This window comes from Rattus norvegicus, chromosome 1 (assembly GCF_021556685.1).
Source record: "Rattus norvegicus strain SHRSP/BbbUtx chromosome 1, alternate assembly SHRSP_T2T, whole genome shotgun sequence".
NCBI classification, from domain to species: domain Eukaryota; kingdom Metazoa; phylum Chordata; class Mammalia; order Rodentia; family Muridae; genus Rattus; species Rattus norvegicus.
The window spans coordinates 245,532,410-245,541,686 of record NC_141534.1 but is presented as its reverse complement, the minus strand read 5'-3'; the positions used below and the strand labels follow the sequence as shown (position 1 = coordinate 245,541,686).

At 44.3% G+C, this 9,277-nt stretch overlaps 1 non-coding gene across 1 annotated transcript; it reads right to left on the bottom strand.

Moving 5' to 3' along the window:
• Positions 1-5,398: 5,398 nt before the first annotated feature.
• Positions 5,399-5,528, bottom strand: LOC120100445 (small nucleolar RNA SNORA17). Its single transcript, XR_015655992.1, has one exon. It is a non-coding gene; the product is annotated as a small nucleolar RNA SNORA17 (small nucleolar RNA).
• Positions 5,529-9,277: the final 3,749 nt, after the last annotated feature.

Below are 9,277 nucleotides of genomic sequence, written 5' to 3'. Positions count from 1 at the left end.
TATAGACGATATAACTGCAGTCCAGGCAAAAATACTCCCTGGAGCTTCTCAAACTTTCTATTTAAATTACCCCTAATCAAAGAAAACAGTGGAAGCCCTCCTTAAGCAAACCACCAAGTGAAGTGGAAATTTCTGATTTCTTTGGAAACTCAGTTATGTCATGTTTTTCTGGGGCAGACAGGTGAAAGAGCTTTGCTAAAGCAGAAACCTGAGAGCATACACTGTTTAGACAGAATATGAGTATGACGTCACAGACAGTGAGAGGAGACTCTGGCTTGGGTTCACCTTGTTCCACTTTTCTAGTCTTCACTAACAAGGCTTTGGCATTGGTTCACCTTACATGATGCTACTGATTTTTGCTCCTTGTGACTTGGTAAAGAGTAACTCGCCAAAGAACTTCTTGTGATATTCTGGCAGCTTCTTGCTGCTTCCACTGCTTTGGATGAGTTGCGATTTCTTCTGGATCAAACTGTTCTTGCTGATTCCTGAGTGGTGGCGGCCGAGTAGGCTGGACTGCTGGCAATGAAGATTGGAATAGCCCTATAGAATTATTTCTAAACAGGTCCATGACCACTGCTTCCTATTCACCTTTCTTTTCTACTACCCTTGTTGGGTGATGAAGAAGAGAGGATGAAGTGTTTAAGAACACGTATTAAAGTTTTTCTCAGGTTCCACTTAGCCATTCTTAGAATTACTACAGTGGTCAATACCTCTCATGTGTACATAAAATCTTTATGGTCACACAGTTTTTCTTCGGGAGAGAATCCAGTCCCAGAGCAATCTCCATGCCTCTCCTTGTCTTTTATTGCACCCTCTTCTTCAAGCAAAGCTTCTAATAAGGATACTCCCTCCCAGATGATGGTGGCCATTTAATAAAATGGTATTCGAACCCTTTTGTCTAAGTTTATTTTACAATAAATAGATGAGATTAAGCTTTTAAACAAGCTTAACAAATATCTCATCATGAGGGTTATCACCAGCTAATTTCAAACAGTGGCTAGCTGACTTTGGGTAACGCTCTTTTCTGTGGTACTCAAACAATTGCCTCTCTGCTTACCCAAAAGGTCAACATGAGCTGTAGAAATCCCACTCTTAACCCTTCCTGTACCCCGAACCCATATGACATGCCTGCTTCAGGCCACACAAATGGATACATAGCCCAAGATAGGGTAATAGTAGAGTCTGTGTTCATGGTTATTGGCCCGAGAGAGTATCTGACTCAGGCCAAGTCCTACACAGACAATTGGAGGAGAAACTGAGAGAAAAATTCTGTTTTCTCATTTGTTTTTAAGTTATTAGACTAAATCCCTCATAAATGCCAGTAGCCGTGATATATGCTGCAAAGTAAAGGTTACCTGATAACAGGAGAAAATGAGACCATCAGGCAGAGATGAGAGACAGGCAGATGGATTTGGTGACCTTCAAGCCCTCTGTTTGATTACCTGGTGTACATGCTCTCTCTATAGTGCTTCATGTGAGCTATGCTTTCTCTTTCCAGAAGCATCCTGGTTTTGCCTCAAGTAAATTGAACTGGATTTGTGTTTCTTACAAGGAAACAAACAAACAATCCTGAGCTGATTATCTTGTAGTAATCAGACGTTGACCACTGAAGTGTGCTCTCCCTCTTGATGACTATGCACATTCTCCATATACTCCCTTAGGTGCAGGTAGAGGTGAGGGTGACAAAGATGAGATGAGCAGTTAGCCACTATCACTTGTTGATAACTTAATGAGTATCAGACTTTACGTTAGGCACTCTTTCCATTAGCACCTTTAAAATCTTCACCATTCTATTCACATGCTAAAGATTGGTAAACTGAGCTTCTGAGAGATTCTGTAATGTACAATCAGAAAGCACATAAACAGTGTAGATAAAGTAGATCAAATCGTTTGCAATGGTTCTGTGGTTTTAGGCTGACTCTGGGGAGTTCAGTGGTTTTCTTCTGATATCCCTACAACTCCCAGGATGGGAGTCGCTATGAGTCAGGTTTGCACTTTAGCTGCAAAAACTGCAAAAAGAAATCTTATGTTCCCAGAAAATGTTCCAAATCTTTCCATGCTGATGATGTAAATTCAGGTAAAATGGAAAGAAAATTCGAATGGCCATTATTGTTCACAGTCCAACATTCTTTCCTTGTTTACAGGAACTATTGCGATTAAATATTAAAATCCTGAGGTATCATTATATTATTTAAAGTCAAGTTTTTACGACACCTACTTTTACAAAGATGAATCTCAAGAGAATGAAGGAATATTGGGCTAAGTGTTTTGGAGTTTCGCACCCCCACCCAGGCTGTACTGAGAGTAATCAAAGTGATTTTAAGCCAAAGAGATTGCACCACTCTAAAGAAACTGAAGAGATTCAAATGATTTATTAGACTTTATGCCCTATTCCTAACACCAGGTTAAGTGAAAGGAATGAGTGGAATGGAGGCAGCTGTCTTCAGACTCAGGGCGCATAAGCCTGCCTTGGTATATAATATACATTATGCTACGTTGTTTCTTCAGCATCCATGCTGCAGCCAGTAACTCAACAATAGCTTTATGCCAGCCCAGGGGGTAATAAATGGCAGGCCGTAGAATGTTTTATTCTGCATTAGTGCATTGCTTCAGCCAGCTAATGAGTCTGACTTCCCAGCCTGCCTCCTTTATTACCAAACATGAATTTATAGGCAGCATCTGTCCTCCAGAGCCTAGAGCGGTTCCTGTGGTCCCTATGGTGTGTTGTAGCCTGACAGTTCCATAGGTAACATACACAGGACTTTCAAAACTGGGAAGTTTTGTTGTGGAAGCTGTAGTGTGACACAGTGTGTCCTACCTTTTGTCCACACTGCAATGCTTGTAAATATTGCAATGGTCTGCTAAGAGGCCTCCGGCTTCTTTACACTATCAATATTGGAACCCCACTGGGACTCCTCTCCAATATCCTGTTTCTGTCCTACGTCATGGAGATCCCACAGTTGTGGATCTGTAGAACTGGCCTCTTCATGTACTCCAGTAGTTCATCAATGGGGTAGAGGATGAGGTGGGCCAATTCAAAGTCCCAGATCTGGGCCTGCAAGTTACCTGAGATGTTCAGTTTGCCAGCTCTCCTGCACCCACACCATCAGGACCGCTCATCAACAACCCCTGCAATATGCAGAGCCTGCTCTCTGAAGTGAGGGGCAGAACCATCTCTCATCCTCTCATGACCTCAGTGGGGCAAGCTCTCCCACCTAAGGAAGGTGGCAAGTGATAACGGAGGCGAGACCACCAGCCTGAGGGGAGAAAGGAAGCAGAGTAGGAGAGCAGGATTCAGTTGGCTGTGGTTATGGACAGAATGACCTCCAGACTGCTACAATGAGACGAATCTACATGATATTTCAGGGATAGGATACATACGGACTTTTTTAGGGGTCGGCTGTGGTATCAAGTGAGCAAAAAGGACTGATTGGTTATAGGACAGCACCTAATTATCATGTGGGCAGGAAGTCAGCATGGGATTTGTGTGCTGAGTTGTGCAACCTTGCAGAGAACTCTATACAATCACTCTTCAGACAAGGCCAGCTGCTTGTGTTCAGGAACATTCTCCAGAAAAAGACAGGCAGAGACCTGAAAGTATGGCTGAGAAAGGGAGTCCCTCATTTTGTGTTGAACTCAGAAAGCCATCGATCATAGGAACTGCTACCTTAACAACAAGGTTCCTCAACAAAGAGGAGGGCATGTTTTACTTGTCTGTGTGACTTGCAACAGGAAATAGTCAGGGTCAGCTTCCTGGCACTCAAGCCTTCGGTGCCTGTTCATCTGCAGTCTCCATGTCTAGAGCCATTTCTACTGAACTGCCCAGATGAGGTACAGGGCCTGTTTTCCCAAGTGCTACAGCAGGTGAGTGGCTAGGACAGCTCTCCTGTGCTCACAACCCCAGGGCCAGCTCTCCTGCCTCTCTTAGGCCTCAAAGGGCAAGGAGAGGGGGAGGGCATGTCATGACTTAACACACAAGTTGTGGGGCTAGCTCTCCCACACTCATACCCTCAGGGCTGGCTCGCTTGTGCCAATGCCATCAGAGTCATTCTATTGTGCTCCCCAGATGAGATGCAGAGCCGCCCTTTCTCCCAAGTGCTGTAGCAAGTGAGGGACAGGATTATTTCTCCTCCTCTCATGACCGTGTTGGGCCAGCTCTCCCTCCTGAGGGAGGTGGTAAGGGCAAGAGGGAGGAGAGGGGTTCTCTTTCTCCCTTACTGATGCCACCACACAGCAGACAAGAAGCAAGGCAGGCTTCCCCATGTTCATAACCTTGCCACCAGGGACAGCTCTATTCTGCTGCCCAGGTGAGCTACGCAACCTGCTCTGGCAAGTGCTACAGCTGGTGATGGGCAGGGGCAGCTCACTTGCTCTCCTGACCCCAGGGCCAGTTCTCCCTCCTGCCACAGGTGGCAGGGGCAAGAGGGGGAAAAGGTGTCTCTCCTTTTTCCATGCCATTGCACAGGATATGAGTGGCAAGGCCAGGACTCCCACGCGCATAACGTTGGGGACAACTCACCCACAACTCCAGCAAACAAGGGCCAGCTCTACTTTGCTTCCTGGATGATATTCTGGCCTGCTCTCTTGAGTACTACAGCTGGCAAGGGGCAGGATCAGCTCTCCTCTTCTCATAACCTCAGGGCCATCTCTCAGATCCAGGCGAGGGCTGAGGCCTGTTCTACACAGCCTATAGACATCAACATACCCCCAGGCAGCCCAGATCATGGATGTCTACCCACACTTGGTGCTTACAGACCCCTGCCACTGCAGTGCCATGGATCCAGATGTGACCCCTGAGACAGCACAGACCAGACCCCACCATGGTGCTAGTTGGCATCATCAGATACTCACATCAGCTATTCCTCACTACCCTTAAGTCTTCAGTTCTACCTCTCTCCATTGTGCCCACATCCTTCTGTTTCTCTTTCTCTTCCATTTCTCCACCAATTAATTGTTCCTCTGAGTGGTACGTTAGGGTCTCTGACTGTCAGGGGTCATCTCAGGAGTGGTCTTGGCAGTGCTATGCCTTGCTTGTGCATTATGGCACTGGGCAGGGGGCATCTTGGGCATGGTCTGCCCCTCCAGGATTACACAACACAAGATTGATCATCTCAGGCTAACTCCCTGACCAGACCCCATGACGCCAGGCTGGTGGTCATCTGGTGCTCATTCTTTATCAGGGCCTGACTATGTGGGCCCACACAGGAGTTGTCTATATCATGCTTGCTTGTTCCTGCGGCCCAAGGTCCTGGGTGTGGTACTTCTAGTCTCCTCTTGTCCAACAGGCTGCATAGTTCCAGAAAGGGTTTATCTCATCTAAAGCTGGCTCCCCACCCTCAGAGTCCATCCAGACTTATGCAGTGCAGGACTTGTGGTCATCTCAGGCAGACTTTTGGGGAATGTTAGGCTTCTAATCATTCAGATGTTCATAAGTCATAACACTAAGCTTAGATATATCATCTCTCCTCTACCATGTATTGATACACATGTGACAGAGAAGCCACTCCAGCAATGCCTCTATGGGCAGCTAAATAAAAATTTAATGGGGCTATTAGCATTGTGTAATCCTAAAAAAACCATCTTGATAGATCACATTCGTCCTCACTCAGAAATACATTTGTGATGTAACGTTCCTATCAGTTACTATGAATCTAGTATCTATCTGTCGTGTTGAGAGTAGTACCATGGGAGAAATAATGACAAATTGGGCAACCTTTCCTCAATGGCTTGCTAAAGTTCAAAGCAACAAGATCATTGCAACAGCTATAGTCTAAAGCGAACCATGTAGCTGTCATAAACAAAATGCCAGGTAGTGCTGAACAAACTCAAAAGAGGTTCACATTAAATATTATTGTTATTATTGGTTATTGATAATCATTGTATTATTGATGTGGAAAGGAGAGTAGATTGTAAAGGGAGCAGAGAGGAAGATTGGAGATTTGAAGATCATTGAGAAGAAAGGATAAAAAACAACCTGATGGACAAAAAGAAACAAAGTCACAGAATTCAGAAAACATGATCATTCAAAAGGGTGTGATAGAAAACTGCACACAAATTTGGTTGTGTCATACATGTACTAGTCAGGGTTTGTCAGCTACACTGGATCTTAAGAGGAGTGAGGAGTGGGCTTAGCTTAGAGATACAGTGTTCTTCACAACAATGGCTGTCAGGCCGTAGTAGCTGGCAAACTTTGTTATACTGACTAGAGTCTCATCCCCCTCAACTGGTTCCTTCAACAATCACATTATTTGACAGACTAAATGCTCTATTTCCAGGACTCCCTATCTTATTTCTATTGCCTGGATGCCTCAAGGGAACTGTGGAACAGTTCTACATCTTATTTCATTTGTGGTTTTTAACAGACTTTTATTTCATTGTATATTACTTGAGACCTGATCTAATTGCATGGCCCAGGATGCCCTCCACCTTGTGCCAGCCTCCTGCCTGTTGAAGGCTAATTTTACATATATGTCATGCCATGCCTGGATTGAGTCATTTTTATTTTTCAACGCCAGTTGTATCTTTGAAAATAAGGACAGTTCCGCTTTGGACATAGCTACATTTGTCTCTCTTGGGAAGCAACTCATCACACAAACACAATGATCGCTCCCATTTTAGAGACTTGAAAGGCAAAGCCATACCTTTATAGATCAGCGATGCGTTTAGATCTAGGTGTGTCTAAGTCCAAAGTCAGAGCTTTAGCTGTGAATCCGTGCTGAGACCTTGACGAGTTCATCCCTTGATCCTTCAAAGGATAGCACTTTGCTATTGGTTCAGTGTCCCTACCTTTACCTCGACACATGACTGACATTTACTCGACTACATAAAAAAGAAAAGTCTAACTGCAGACAAACTCGTTTCTTCTTCTGTACAAACAAGCTGCAGTGTGTCCCTGCTCCCACACTGTAAAATATTATACTTTTAGTTTGGGACTTTTCCAAACTTGAAATGCTGCCTCTATTTTTCCCAAGTCAAATAATGACTGCCTTGTTCCTAATAAAAACCAGAGCGACAGAATTATGCTTGCTTCTGGTTTTTATTAAACGGTATCAGAAAACACTGGAGTATGTTAGGCCGTGGTGCGAGATAATGTATGTGTGAACAGTGATGAAAACATAACCGTGGGAAATAAGTATAGAGAGAATTTGTGGATTTACTCATTCCTCATGTACTAGAGCAGTTGTCTACGTGATGTTAGAGCTGAATTGAACATATTTGGTTTGGTGTATTCCCTCAGTCACTGAAACTAGAGTGAACTCCAATCCTGAAGCAAAGCTTTGCTTTTGGAAACCAAATGCCTTTTATTAAGTCATGCTCTCAGCTTTAAAAAAAAAGCGAGCTACTTAAAGTGAATTATAATTCCAAATATTTACTATATAAAAAGTATTGGGATTCAAAATGCCAAGACTCAGACACACATAATAAAAAGCACAGAGGCAACGACTCAACCACACGGTTCAAGTGAGAGTTGCTCAAGGAAGTATGGTTAGCAATTCAGGGGGGAAAGAATATTAAATTATTAATCTTTAATGTTTAATTATTATTAAATTATCTGAAAAGTGAGAAAAACGATAAGGAATTGTCATTGCACTATACTCCAGAATCGAGACACACACAGGAAATATTTGCCAATGATAAATAGAATTATTCTAGCAAAAGTGTGGAAGCAGCGGGTAAGAAGTGAGCCTCCAGCTCTGCCCCCAGACCCTGTGAGAGAGAGACCCAACCGCCTGGTCAGGTGGGCACTCCTGAGGCTGCAGAGCGGAAGAGACCACCAACACTGCTCACCCCTGCCCACATCCCTGGCCCAAGAGGAAACTGTATAAGGCCTCTGGGCTCCCGTGGGGGAGGGCTCAGGAGCGGCAGGACCCCTGCCTGAGACACCGCTGGAACCTGAAGGAAACAGACCGGATAAACAGTTCTCTGCACCCAAATCGCGGGGGAGGGAGAGCTGAACCTTCAGAGAGGCAGACAAGCCTGGGAAACCAGAAGAGACTGCTCTCTGCACACACATCTCGGACGCCAGAGGAAAAAGCCAAAGACCATCTGGAACCCTGGTGCACTGAAGCTCCCGGAAACGGCGGCACAAGTCTTCCTGGTTGCTGCCGCTGCAGAGAGCCCATGAGCAGCACCCCACGAGTGAACTTGAGCCTCGGGACGACAGGTAAGACCAACTTTTCTGCTGCAAGAAAGCTGCCTGGTGAACTCAAGACACAGGCCCACAGGAACAGCTGAAGACCTGTAGAGAGGAAAAACCACACGCCGGAAAGCAGAACACTCTGTCCCCATAACTGACTGAAAGAAAGGAAAACAGGTCTACAGCACTCCTGACACACAGGCTTATAGGACAGTCTAGCCACTGTCAGAAATAGCAGAACAAAGTAACACTAGAGATAATCTGATGGCGAGAGGCAAGCGCAGGAACCCAAGCAACAGAAACCAAGACTACATGGCACCATCGGAGCCCAATTCTCCCATCAAAACAAACATGGAATATCCAAACACACCAGAAAAGCAAGATCTAGTTTCAAAATCATTTTTGATCATGATGCTGGAGGACTTCAAGAAAGACGTGAAGAACTCCCTTAGAGAACAAGTAGAAGCCTACAGAGAGGAATCGCAAAAATGCCTGAAAGAATCGCAAAAATCCCTGAAAGAATTCCAGGAAAACATAAATAAGCAAATAGAAGCCCATAGAGAGGAGACACAAAAATCCCTGAAAGAATTCCAGGAAAACATAAATAAACAAGTAGAAGCACATAGAGAGGAGACAAAAAAATCCCTGAAAGAATTCCAGGAAAACACAAACAAACAGTTGAAGGAATTAAAAATGGAAATAGAAGCAATCAAGAAAGAACACATGGAAACAACCCTGGATATAGAAAACCAAAAGAAGAGACAAGGAGCTGTGGATACAAGCTTCACCAACAGAATACAAGAGATGGAAGAGAGAATCTCAGGAGCAGAAGATTCCATAGAAATCATTGACTCAACTGTCAAAGATAATGTAAAGTGGAAAAAGCTACTGGTCCAAAACATACAGGAAATCCAGGACTCAATGAGAAGATCAAACCTAAGGATAATAGGTATAGAAGAGAGTGAAGACTCCCAGCTCAAAGGACCAGTAAATATCTTCAACAAAATCATAGAAGAAAACTTCCCTAACCTAAAAAAAGAGATACCCATAGACATACAAGAAGCCTACAGAACTCCAAATAGATTGGACCAGAAAAGAAACACCTCCCGTCACATAATTGTCAAAACACCAAATGCACAA